Consider the following 13,915-nt stretch of genomic DNA (forward strand, 5'->3'; position numbering starts at 1 on the left):
CGAAACACAGTTCAACAGTTTCAGCTACTTCCCTCCAGCTACTTTATATTTTTGGTGGTAAGCTGCCTCCTTCCTTGATGAGCTCTTCTGAACACTCTCCGAGCTCATCCTTCCAACAACTGGAAAGAGGGGCTCGGTGGAACTAGGTTTGCAGGGTGGAGGAGCCGGGCAGGAGGGTTCCAATGGGAATATCAGACCTGGCCCCCCTTCTTCCTGCAGGGACAGCTCGTGCTCTGATTACCGGTGGACAGCTCTTATTTTGTGACTTACCACCATCTGCTTGTGGAATGGAAAACCCAGATCTAAAATGGACGCTGGAGAGCACCAGCTGCTCAACCTTCCCCACCATTTGGCAGAGAAGAAGGCTGGAGTTCAGGGACAGGAAATGATTTTGCCCAGCTTACTTAGAGAGCAGATGGAACAGGGCTCAGTCTGATCTTTTTTTCAGGCCATCTAGCTGTTTCACAGACATCCGAGTCTGGGGAGCAGGGAGCACAAGGAATAAAGAGAGAAAACATATTCCCCTGGCAGAATGAGAAGCAGGAGCAGTGAACATGTTTATCAGATCAAGAAGCAAAGCTTTGGGGTGTGGACGTAGCACCATGACATGGAGCAGCTGGAGGCTCGTGACTCCTGAGCGGGGAATGGGTCCGCATTGAAGTGGCTCCGAATTCTTGGTGCTTTCAAAGGGTCAGCCCGGCAGGCTGAGGGCTGGGTGGCTTTTGATGCCCCCTTGTCCATCCCAGCTTGTAACTGCCCTCTGCTTGGACATTTTACTTCTTTTGGCTTTCTTCCTAGGATTGGACTTTCTGGGGAGGAACTTGCCAGAATCTGCTCTTCTCCTTGCTTTCTAACTCACCCAGGGGTGGAGGCAGGAGCTAGATGCTCAGCATGAATGAGGAATAACTTTTAATGTCTTCATTATTCTAGCTGCAACCAATAATTGTTTCCTATAATATGCTTTTTTACAGGACTAAGTCATTAGATGAAAAGTTACAAACCATCAAAACAGGAGTTTTCCGCCAAGAGCCCCACTGCTCGGGGTTGGACTCGGTTGCCTGATTTATGGGGATCCCTTCCCCTGGGAATGCAGAACCACATGCCAGCTGCGGGGCTTCATTCTTCCCGAAGGCAGACTGGAAGGGAGCTGGTCCAGGCCGCATCTGTTTTGCAGATTAGGAGACATAACACACAAAGCAAACTATTGTGTTCCTGCCACTTTTGTGGCTCACGATGGTCCAAGCAAAGTTATTATGGCTGAGTGTTAACATGCAGTAGATGGAACTCGTTCTTCCTTGTTCTTTTTGAAAAATACTTAACATATTCAAAAGTCCACGACTGCTGAGATGGAAGTTTGAGCAAAATGATCACCCCTACCCCTTTCCCAAGGTATATTTTTTGTTTTTATTTGCAACAACAAACAACATTTATTTTATTTGCAACAGCGAACATTTATTGAGTTTACTCTAAATCCTCACTACAATCCGTGAAGTAGTTCCCATTTTACAGATGGGAAAACTGAGGCTCAGAGAGGTTAAGTAATGTGGCCAAGGTCGCACAATAATTAAGCAGCAGAGTCAAGGTTCTAACCCACAGAGTCACTGGCCTCATAGTCCTCATTCTTAATGAACATACTTTATTTTCCCTTAACAAATCCATCATTTTAAATTGGCGTGTGGTAGAGGTGCGGGTGGGTTTGGGTTGGAGGGTTCCTAAGTGAGTCTCTTTGTGGGATATTCTGGGCTCAGAATGTGCTTTTTTGAGCCCTGGGGTGGGGGCAGAGGGGTTGGCCTCTGGGTGGGATGTCAGCACCGCTTCATTTATGGGGTGAAAGGGGCAGGCCACCTCTGCAATGGCCTGCCTCCTGGTGCTCTTGCCCTCGTATCGTCCCCTCTCCCTGGTGTGGTATAAACTTACTCACTTACTTATAACAAATAGAATAAGGCAGAAGTGAAGATACGTCATCCCTGAAATTAAGTTATGAAAAGACTGTGGCAGTGGTCTTGGGTGCTCATGCTTTCTTGGATCCCTCACCCTGGGGGAAGCCAGCTGCCATGTTGTAAGGCAGCCCTGTGGAGCCCATCATGAGAAAGTAAGGTTTGCCACCAGCCTAATGAGGGAATGTGAAATTGCACCCACCCCCACCCCAGGCAAGCTTTGGATGGAATCCTAGCCCTGACTGACAGCTTGGCTGCAACTTCGTGAGAGACCCTCAGCCAGAGGCTCCCAACCAAGCCGCATCTAGATTTCCAACTCATAGAAAACTGAAATAAAAATGTTTCTGGTTTTCAGCTGCTAAGTTTGGGGAGAGTTTGTTACACAGCAAGAGGTAACTAATATAAGGAATAACTTGGATGCTTATCTCTTCCCACAGATGTTCCCTGAGGTTCTTGGATGGGTTCAGCTTGGCCAATCTGCAGGATTCCATCAGCCTCCGCTGGTTTTTCATCCCTCCACATGGTGTTTCCTGGGTGTGGACCAAGTGTTTCGAAGTTGCCTGATGTCCAAGGGCTGGCAGGAAGGAAAGCTGTATCTGATCCAATGAGCAAGGTATGGACAACTGGCCTGGTCATCTAAGTTGCCTGCCTCTTGCAGGCTGAGATTGGTTGAGAATACCAATCTCTAGATACATCAGGCACCACAGCCACCCAATAACTTTTACCTCGTGCTATCTTTACTCCACCATCTTGATTCCGTTATTGAAAAACGCCTTTCAGCAGAGAGCTTTATTGTATGCACTGCACTTCTGTGTACTCTCTCTTTGGAATCTTATAATCACTTAGGGAGCAGGTAGATGAAGAAACAGAGTGTCCAAGCTTTGTGTCAATCTTTGTATGATTTATCAAGTTCTTTTACATTTATGAGCTCACATAAGATATTGTAGTTATGTTTGGGTTCAGAGGGATTGAAGGACCTTCAGGATCTGGGACCTGAACTCACATAAACGAAAGAACGTCCCAAGATAGTCCCCGCATGCTCTCTGCCTCCCAGCCCCTGTGTACCTTCTAGATGCCCCTGTTTCTTGGCCGCCACTGAGGAAACATTTCTGTGTTCAGGAGGAATTGTGTGGCGAGGAAAAGCTGAGGAGTAAGGCATCCCCTCCGAGGGAGTTCTTTAAACATGTTGAAATGATGCCGAAGAAAAACAGGCAGCCACACACACACACAAAACCAATACACAAACCATAAGGCAAAACAAATAAGAACCCCTCACCATTTACATTAGAGCACATATTTTCATTTGCGCAGGGTTAGGAAATGTTCAGTTCTGCACATGGTCATCACACCCTACCTCAAGGACAAGGGGCCTGCAATTCTACCCTGGGCCCAAGAGAGGATCCAGAAAAGTCTGGAAGGCAACGCTAATGACTACCACAGCGTGGCTTACTCTTTGCTTTCTCTTTCAGAAATGGACCCTATATTCTTCGAGTACCTTTTGGTAGACAGCGATTCTGAGAGAAAAAGGTGCATAACGTTCTTTATATGATAATCTGGGAACATTACAATCTCACATCACCACGTCTGACAGAACTCCACTGCGGTCCGCCTTTCCTTCCACCAACTCAAATTCGGTGGGAACCTGGGAGTGTTCTGATTTTATCTTCACTTTTCTTTTTCACTAAGGCAGAATGACAACCACTAAAAGTATCCAATGATCTTTCCCTCATTCCCAACAATGGGGCTTTGTCTCTCAGTTATTGCCTGTAGCTTTGAGACTCATTGTTGTGAGGTCGAACCATCACCATGAGTGAACATTTCAGTGCATCCAAGGACCGAGTACAGGAGAACGAGTAACTTATTCCCTTTCAAAGACAAGCCGGTTTGGCTTCATTTCTGGTTAACTCGTCCTTCCTTTGATGTCACCTGTGTAAAAAGAGAGGGTTTTTAAAAAAAACTGAAGCATATTTGTGTTCCATTTCTTAAAAGCCATTTGATGCCCTTTTCATTATCTGCCCGAGAGTGTGTGTTTACGTTAGGTAAAATGCAGATCTTATTTTCCTTTCAATGTAAGTCTGATAAATCTAATTAGCTGCCTCCCATCTTTCTTATCTGACCTAGCTCTTCATGCACAAACAAATTAGAAAGGAAACAGCTTAATTCGATGAAGATGTGGTTTTCATCCGGGACAGTGCGTCCAGGAAGGCTGGGCTGTTTTCAACAGGGATCCGCTATGTGCCGGAATATCCCCCATTTGGGGAGGGGAATCTCTTATACAGAAAAAGGTGTGAGTCGCTTGCTGCCAGGAAATTATGAGTGAGTGTGAGTGGTGAGTATGCACGTGTCAGGGAGACTGTGCAGACACTAGCAAGAAGCGAGTAGTCCGTTGCAGTATGTGGATGGCCTCTCCTGCTCTGGAAGGGCAGGTCTCTAGGACATACCTCTTGCAGCTGAATGCTGAGAGACACCTGATGATGGGGCCTTGTGGGGCTTCTGCTTGGGCCAAGGGCTTTCTTTTGCTTGTTCTAAAGTGGCCTGGGGGCTCATCAAAGAGGGCAATGCCTATACTCCTTCCTGGCTGCAATGGCCTCTGCTCACCTTGTCCCGTTTCTCAGCACTGATGGGCCATTAGATTCACCAAGAAAGCTTAGGAAATACTGACACCCCCCCACCCCAGGCCCTGTCCTCTAGAGATTCTTATTCAGTGAGTCGGGAAGGTGCCTTAGCCTCTGTATTTTTCAAACTAGCAGCCAGAGTTGAAATCCATGGAGCACAAATGCTTTACATTCCTGGAGATACCCAACTTGATCAAAAGCCTGTTCTCCACCAACCGTCAAACTAACACTTGGGGTAATAAAAGATGGGCTGTGTGCTGTTTTGAAAGGACGTATGTATCCTAGAAAAGCCACGTTTTAATCAAAATCCCATTTCATAAAGTTAGAATAATTCCTATTCAATACAGTATGTTTGAAACTATAATCAGATCATCTCCCTGAAGATGTGATTTAATCAAGAGTGGTTGATTAAATCACCTGGATTAGGTGATGACATGTCTCCACCCATTTGGGTGGATCTTGATAAGTTTCTGGATCCCTATAGAAGAGGAAACATTTTGGAGAATGGAGATTCGGAGAGAGCAGAGAATACTGCAGCTCCACGAAGCAGAGTCCATCAGCCAACACTTTGGAAATGAAGAAAGAAAATGCCTCCCAGGGAGCTTCATGAAACAGGAAGCCAGGAGAGAAAGCTAGCAGATGATGCTGTGCTTGCCATGTGCCCTTCCAGACAAGGGAGAAACCATGACTGTGTTCACCATGTGCTTTCTCAGATGAGAGAGAAACCCTGAACTTCATCAGCCTTCTTGAACCAAGGTATCTTTCCCTGGATGCCTTTGATTGGACATCTCTATAGACTTGTTTTAATTGAGACATTTTCTTGGCCTTAGTTAGAACTGTAAACTAGCAACTCATTAAATTCCTCTTTTTAAAAGCCATTGTGTTTCTGGTATATTGCATTCCGGCACCTAGCAAACTAGGATAGGCTGTTTGAACCCTTTCTCCTAGGTTCTTCATAGTGGGTTGAATGGTGCCCCTCCTGCCGTCCCTCTGCCCTCTCACCCTCCCCCCCTGCCAAAAGGATTTGCCCACATTCTAGACCCTGTGAATGTAACTTTATTTTGAAAAAGGATCTGCAAAGATGTAAATACATTAAGGCAGGCAGTCTTGAGTGGGCTCACCCTAGATCACCCAGGTAGATCCTAAATTCAATGAAAAGCATTCTTAGGCAGAGGGAAAAGGGGACATGTTAGGTTGTATATAGTTACTGGAGCAAATTTAAAAAAAGTCCATGGAACTGTACAGCACAAACAGTGAACCCAAAGTTAAACCATAGACTATAGTTCACAGTACAAGGATAAAAAAGTGCTTTCACCAATTGTAATAAATGTACCACAGCGATGCCAGGTGCTAAAAATAGGGTGGTATATGGGAATCCTGGATTTGATGCATGATTGTTTTCTAAACCAGCAACTTCTCTAATTAAAAAATGAAGAGTCAGAGAGGGGAAGACACAGACTCAGAAAAAGAGAAGACCGTGTGGAAATGAAGGCGGAGCCTGGATTTTTGCAAAACAAGCCAACACGCCCATGAAGCCAGGAAGCTGAGAGAAGTAGGGGAAAATCCTCTCCAGGAGGCTTCATAGGGAACGTGGCTCCATCAATACATTGATTTCGAACATCTGCCCTCCAAAACTGTGAGAGTTTAGATTCCTGGAAACCTATTCTATTAAACCCTCTTTCCTTGATTCCTCTTTTCCTTGGCTCTTTTCCAGGTGTGTCTTGACTGTTCTTCCCAGAATAAAATTCTCAGTTTTCCTGATTTCTGTACACCCTTTGATGGCTGGTGCATGCTAGCAGCACTCTCATTCCATTCCCAGCAGCCTCACATGACAATCCACATCTGTGGGCTCTGTAGAAGACTCCGCTGTATTATTCTTCGTTTTTGACTTTCTTCTTGGAGTAATACACCTTTGCCCCCTTCACAAGTTTATCCCTCCTCCCATGCTCCTGAATTATGTGTCTCCTTTATGTCATTATAGTTCTAAGTTGGTGCTTTGGGATGCTGAGAGAGGTGAGGGTGGTAGGAATAGAGAACAGGGAGAGAGAGAACTTCAGGATATGAGGGTAGGCCCAGGACAATTTTCTGGGCCAAATGTACTATTTGCAACTATTCAAAAGCTACTTGTAAAAACGGACACCAAACCCACAATGAGAGACCACTTCAGACCCATTAGAACGGCCATAAAAATAAACAGAAAAGGGCAAGTTTTTGTGAGGATGTGGAGAAATTGGAAACCTCATAAATTCCTCGGAGAAATGTAAAGTGGTGCAGCCACTGTGGAAAAGAGTTTGGTGGCTCCTCAATAAGTTAAAAATATGACCCAGCATTTCACTCCTAGGTATATACCCCAAAGAATTGAAAGCAGGTGTTAAAAATATTCATAGCTGCACTATTCACAAGAGCTGAAATGTAGAAACAACTCAAATGTCCATCAGTTGATGAATAAATAAGCAAAATGTGGTATCTCTGCTCCATACAATGGAATATTATTCAGCCATTAAAATGAATGAAGTACTGATTCATATTACAACATGGACGAAACTTGAAAACTTTATGCTAAGCAAAAGAAGCCAGACACAAAAGGCTACTTATTGTATGAGCCCATTTACATGAAATATTCAAAACAGGCAAATCCATAGAGACAGAAAGTAGATTAGTGGTTGCCAGAGATTTGGAGGAAGAGGGAATGGACAGTTTCAGCTTAATAGTGCTGGGGTTTCTGTTTGGAGTGATGAAAAGTTCTGGAACTACAGAGTGGTACTTTGTGAATGTATTTAATGCCACTAAATTATGCTGACTTGTAAACTTTAAAATGGCCAAAATGGTCGATATTATGTCATGTGTATTTTACCACAATTTTAAAAAAAGGAAGAAATACAAGTTATTTTTCATATTGCCTTAGAGGAAAGCCAGAGTTATTGGAACTTCAGAACTGGAGAATGTTCTAGGTCTTCAGAGTCTGAGACTACTCTAGGTCTTCTGTCTCAGTAAGTACCTCTTTTTCTCCAACTTTGTCCTTCTAGTAATGCAGGTGAAGGTAGAAGGGAGTGGAGGTGGCTGTATATAAAGCAGAGTTTATAAGTGTCTGCTGATGTCAAATGAGAGTTCACATTAACCATAAATGTCCTCCCTTGGATGGCTGATTTGGACAAGAATATGATGCCCACAAAGGATAAGGGAACCTTGGCTGGTCTTGTAAAATGCTAAGGAGAGTTGGCAGAAGGAGAACCCAGATAATCAGAAAAAAGGGACTTAGGGGTCCAGGAACAGAAAGCATACCGTCTGTAGAAATGATGGAGGCTAAGATGAGCTGGAGAGCAGTCTGCTCAAGCATGGCCAGTGGAGAAGACTCAGAACCCCCTGAACCATGGAATCACCAGGGAAGCTGGAGAGAGGAATGGTTGTGCTGATGCTGATTTTTTAAAAAGTGAACTTTTAATTTTTGAAAAGTTTGAGATTACAGAACTATTGTAAAGATAGCACAGAGAGTCCATAGACCCCACACCTAGCTTCCCCAGGTATTAACATCTTACATTAGAATGGTACATTTGTCACAATGAATGAACCAACCTTGATACACTATTTTTTTTAACTAAAGGATATCCTTTATTCATATTTTTTCAGGCTTTGACTGAAAAATTTTTTTTTTTCCTTTTGTAAAGTCCTATCCAGAACACTATATTACCTTCAGTTGTCTTTCTCTTCAGGATCTTCTTGGTTGTAATGGTTTCTAAGACTTTCCTTGTTTTTGACGACCTTGGGAGTTTTGAGGAGTATTGGTCAGGTATTTTGCTGAATACCCCTCAGTTGGGACTTGTATGATGTTTTTCTCATGATTAGACTGGGCTATGTTTTGGGAAGGAAGAACACAGAGGTTAAGAGCCATTTTCAAGACATCTTGTCAAGGGTACATACTATTACATGACTTATCACTGTCAAGGTTGTGCTTAATCATCTTGTCAGTTTGTTTTATTTTGCCAGAGCTGTGATTACAAATACCACAAATAAACAACTTGACTTATTGGCTCAAGGTTTTGAGGCTAGAAGTCCAGAAACAAAGTATTGGCAAGACCATTCTTTCTTGCAGAAATCTATAGCGTTCTCGCGCTGCCGAACCTTGGGGTACCTTGGCTTTTATCTTTGCTTGCAGCATATCACAATGTCTTCACCTTTTCTCACTTTTGTGACTCCCCAGTTCTCTCCATAAGCTTCTGGTAATTCAAATTAAGACTCATCCTCATTCAGTTGGACCATACCATAACTAAAAATAGCATCTTCAAGTCTTATTTACAACGCATTCCTATGCACAGGAACATGGATTAAGATTGTCTTTTTTCTGGGGTACATGACTAAATCTACCACATTAGGTTTCTCAAGAACTGTAAAGTTACTTTTTCTCCCCTTTCCATGCTTCAGCAGTTGAAGAAAGTCACTATGTGCAGCCCACGCTTAAGGAATGGGGAGCACTACCTCCTTACAGGCAGAATATCTTCCCTGGGAATTCTCATCTTGGAATTCTCCCGCATGTGAGAGTTGTCCTTCATCCCTCATTTATTTATTTAATAAATCATTTATAAATATCAGTATGGACTATGGATTTTTATTTCATACTCTGGGATATAGTCTGATACTACTTTATTTTGTTGCACAAATTTTCTCAGCTTTGACCATTAGGACTTCTTTCAGTTAGCTTCCATGTTCTTTTGACATAACCCATCCACATAGGTTTTTGTTTTGTTTTGAGCACTTATTTTCTGGAATTATAAGATGCTCCAGGCTCATCTTGTGTATTTCCTGTCCCAGTCCTAGAGTCAGCCTTTCTCCAAATTGCCTTGGTTTCTTTTGATGCAGAATAATATCAGAAACAAGGCTAGGTGTAAGAGTGCTTGTTACTCCTGGGGTATTTTTGTTTCTAAGCCCTCTTGGCTGACAGGGCAGGGAGATATATGTGGTATACTGATCTGTGCATATACACATATCTGTATTTATTTTTTTTACATAACCACTTGTACATATATTAAGCTAAATACTGATGTTTTCAATTTTAATCCATCACCATAGGGCTTATTCTAGCCTCTTATCCTTTCTTATCTGCAACTCTCACTCCATTGTTAACTCAGTAACAATTCTATCTATTAAAGTACAGTGCTGTGCTATGCACTTCTTTTTTTAAAACATTTCTTATTGTGAAATATAACGTATATACAAAAAAGCAATAATTTTCAAAGTACACTTCAACAAGTAGTTACAGAACAGATTTCAAAGTTTGTTTTGAGTTGCCATTCCACTATTTCAGATTTTTCCTTCTAGCTGCTCCAAAACACTGGAGGCTAGAAGAAATATCAATATAGTGATTGCTAAATCCCATTTTCTCTATTGTACCTCCTCCTTCTCCTCTGATCCTTCTCCCAGTCTACAGGAACCTTTGGGTCAATGCCCGTTCTGACTTTTTCATGTTGAGAAGGGGTGTCGACATATTGGAGAGGCTGGTCCCTCTGGGTTTCAGGATTTATCTGGCCTAAGAACCCTCTGGAAATTATAGATTTCAGGAAAGCTATACTTGGTGCATGAAACTTTTAGAGTCTCACTTCTAGCCCTACGTGTTCTTAAGAGTTTATAGGAATGATGTTGTTTGGGGGTTAGCAAACCATGGCAGTTAGCAATATCTAACTGAAGCTTATGCACTTTTTTTTTTACTCCAGTCTTATAAACTCCAAAGTTACTTAAGTCAGAACCTTATTCTCTCACATTCTACCTTCCATCCTGTGATCCCCTGACCTCCTAAATAATTTTACTCCAGTTTAAATTGGAAAAAAAAATATTAGGGAAAAACTCACACTTGGACTAGTTCTTGTGTTAATGATAATGGAGTACTAAGATCATCAAGGCCTATGCCAGTGGCCCTCTCCTGAGATGGTATGGGGACTCTGCGATTGTCAATCCATCTGTAATCACATGATTGGTATGGAAGAAGGGCAGTTCCCCAAAGAACATAAGAGAGTTGGGTAGGTGAAAACAGCAGATGCATATAACATTTCACCCCTTGGCCCCACAGCACATGCACAAATCCTTCTTTCTTTACTTAGAGTTAAAATATACCCACTCCTAACAAATTTTATGTATCTCACACTCAACTTAGAACATATTTTGTCTCCCCAAAGACAGTCAAGTTAAAGTCCACACTCAAGTCCAAATGACCGTATCCAGCTACAACTCCGGGATCTTATATTTTGTTTTTTTTTCAGATTTTAAAGTGCCCCCACATGGATGGTCAATTCCTACTCAGCAGCATTTGGAATTTAAAGGAGAGGAATAAACAGGTTAATATCTAACTGAAGATATAAATCATTAATGAAGAAAAACTATGGAAATTTTCTTAGGAAACGTTTGTGCCTTTGTCACATAATACCTTCTAGATGCTCAAGTACTCTGTTCATGTGTTATTTGGTCCTGTGAAGAAGGCAGGAAAGAAGGATCTGGATTCACATGTTTTGGGGCATTAGTTTCTAATACCAGCATTGCTAACGTGCATTCTCATTTTATCTATTTCAGAAATGATAGAATTTTGTCTGCATGTGGGCTTTATTTCTCAGTGCTAATTGAAATTCAAAGAAGTATCTTTTATTTCCTTGTGACAGTTTCATTTAGTAATTACTTTGTGTCTGTCAAGATTTTTATGAGTATTCTTCCTTAACTCTATTAATCTTTGCTGAATTTTAAAGCATTATAATTAAATTGTATCAAGTTGTTTACTTTGAAAGACTTTTAAAATGTCAATGAACTGGAAATAAATTCTATTAATTGGTACAGAGTGCCTGCAAAGGCAGAATGAGATACAATATGTGACCATTGCTAATGTGATAAGACCAGAGTTGACATTAATAAAGAAAAACTGCAATAATTTTCCGTCTGTTTGATCAGCCAATGCTTCTTAACATACGTAAAAGACTCCTACAAGCCAGTCAGAAAGAAGAAAGCTATTATCAGTTCATAAAAGGTAATAATGCTGTTTTTCCAAGGAGAGCTTCTTAGGGATTGAGTCCTTATCACTTCCATTCTTTTAAGGATCCTGATATATACTACACACACACACACACTCACTCACTCGCTAATTGAGGGTTTCTCAAATGATAGAATACTTTGAATGCTTACATTTAAGAAATTGTTACCCATTTTTCAAGACCCAGGTCAAAAGTTTCCATTTCTAGGAAAATTTCTCTGATTTCCTAATCTGAAACCAACCTCTTTATCCCCACACTGTTACCATAAGTCCTTTACATGCAGTACTGACTAAACATACACATATATATACCTTCTCTGAGAAAATGGGAGTCATCAGAGAAGAACTCCCTCCTCTCCCCATCAAAAAGCCACCAGCTGATCTGATGTCTATTTCCACATATTTGTCCCTTCTCCTTTTACAAGTGACTATATATATCCCTTTTCCATACAAACTTCACTCTCTCAGTGTGTGTTCTGGAATCCCCTCATCTGTTTTTTTTTTTCATATGGTCTTTGCTCTCTCTCTCCTTTAATAAAGAGATCTCTTCTTTTGATCTCTTTCTCTTTACAGGATCAATTTCATCAGCACATAATACGTTCTAATATTTTCCTCCTTAACTACAACAATCCCTGTTAATGCCATATTCTCTTCTAATCACCATCACATTTTCTCTGCTCCCCCTTACAGTAAAACTTCTTGAAAGAGTTGTCCATGATACCTGCCTCTACTCCATCTTTTATTCTTTCCTCGGCCCATTTTGATTGGCTTTATAACCCTACCACTTCATCAAGGCTGTTCTCCTCATGGTCACCACATGGACCTCCACATTACCAAGCTCGATGGTAATTTTTCTGACCAGATTTATTCAAGCTGTCAGCAGCATTTGACACAGTTGCCTTTTCCATTCTTATTGAAGTATCCTCTTATGTTGGCTTCCATAATACCACATTCACTTGATTTTATTTCTAATGTTGAGTCACCACCAATAAGGCAGATCAAAAAAAGTTATAAAAAGCACTCAGTTAATCCAAAAGAAGGCAGTAAAGAAGGGGACAAAAAGAATAAAAAACAGACAAGATGAAAGAAAAAAACAGGAGGATAGTAAATTAAAATCTTACCACATGATAATTAAATTAAATATAAATGGTCTAACATTCCAATTAAAAGGCCAAGATTTTGATCATTCATTTTTGATAAAATGAATGAAGCAACTATATGCTGTATAAAAAACTCTCTCTATCCCCCAACCCAGTCAAAATAGCAGAGTGAGAAACTTCAGGGTTCTGTCATCCACTGATGCTTTAAACAACTAGAAACAACTGGGAGAAACAGTTTTCTCAAGCTCTAGAAAATAGGTGGACAGCAGTAACAGGGAAAGTGCTCAATCAAGAATAAAGCTACTTAAATAAGTAAGATCTTGTGGAACCTTGGTTAGCTCCTTCCCCACTCTTTTACCAGTTTGGCACAGACCCATTTTACTCTTTCAGTGTGGATTCCTGCTCCTGCTCATGCACACATTGAGAGCATGTATGCCTGGCCCAGTCTTTCTGGTGATGGTCTAACGCACTTGCTATCCAAGAACTTGACCTGTATGTAGAAGGCAATACATTGAGCTGTCCTACAGAATGCCATTGGGTAATAGTCAAGCGGCTACCTGGAGCAAGAGATTGCTGACTGTTAGACATACAATACAGTGCCTAGGACCATGAGGAAACTGTATCCTAGGGAATAGGGCACATTCAGAACAGTGTAAATGGGAGAGCTTTTAGGGCCAAACATGCAAGCCCAAGAACTCACCAGGGAAGTTCCTACACTTTGACTTGAAGCTATTCTCTAAACTCACTGTTTAGATAAACCCTGGTCAGCACAGCTCAATCTGAAAAAACTAGGAAAAGTGTTCTATGTTTTTCCTTCTTTTATTTTTGTTTGTTAGTTCCGGAAATTCAAGGAAAGCTCTGTCATAACATAAGTTGGATTCAAGTTTAAGAAACAGACACCTCAGAGTCTAAATTCCAGTGATAGCAAATTAAAATATCAAAATATCCAGATTTCAACAAAAGATTACAAGACATACAGAGAAATAGGAAGCTATGGCTCAGGTGAAAAAGAAGATTAAAGCATTAGAAGCTATCAATGAGGAGGTCAGACCAGGGACAATACAGACAAAGACTTTAAAAAAATTGTCCTAAATATGCTGAAAGAGCTAAAGGAAAACATGGATAAAGAACTAAAGGAGATCAAGAAAAGAGTGGATGAACCCAAAATGAATATCAATAGAAAGCTGAAAATTATGTAAACAAGCAAACAGAGCTGAAGGCCATAGTAACAGAAATTAAAAATTCCCTAGATGAGATCCA

At 41.3% G+C, this 13,915-nt stretch overlaps 1 long non-coding RNA gene across 1 annotated transcript; it reads left to right on the top strand.

Annotated features, from left to right (window-relative positions):
* Positions 1-979: 979 nt before the first annotated feature.
* LOC143648072 (uncharacterized) lies at positions 980-3,848 on the top strand. The gene is made up of 3 exons (XR_013158344.1): positions 980-1,389; positions 2,375-2,550; positions 3,407-3,848. It is a non-coding gene; the product is annotated as an uncharacterized LOC143648072 (long non-coding RNA).
* The last annotated feature ends 10,067 nt before the right edge of the window (positions 3,849-13,915 follow it).

This window comes from Tamandua tetradactyla, chromosome 10, assembly GCF_023851605.1.
Source record: "Tamandua tetradactyla isolate mTamTet1 chromosome 10, mTamTet1.pri, whole genome shotgun sequence".
NCBI classification, from domain to species: Eukaryota; Metazoa; Chordata; class Mammalia; order Pilosa; family Myrmecophagidae; genus Tamandua; species Tamandua tetradactyla.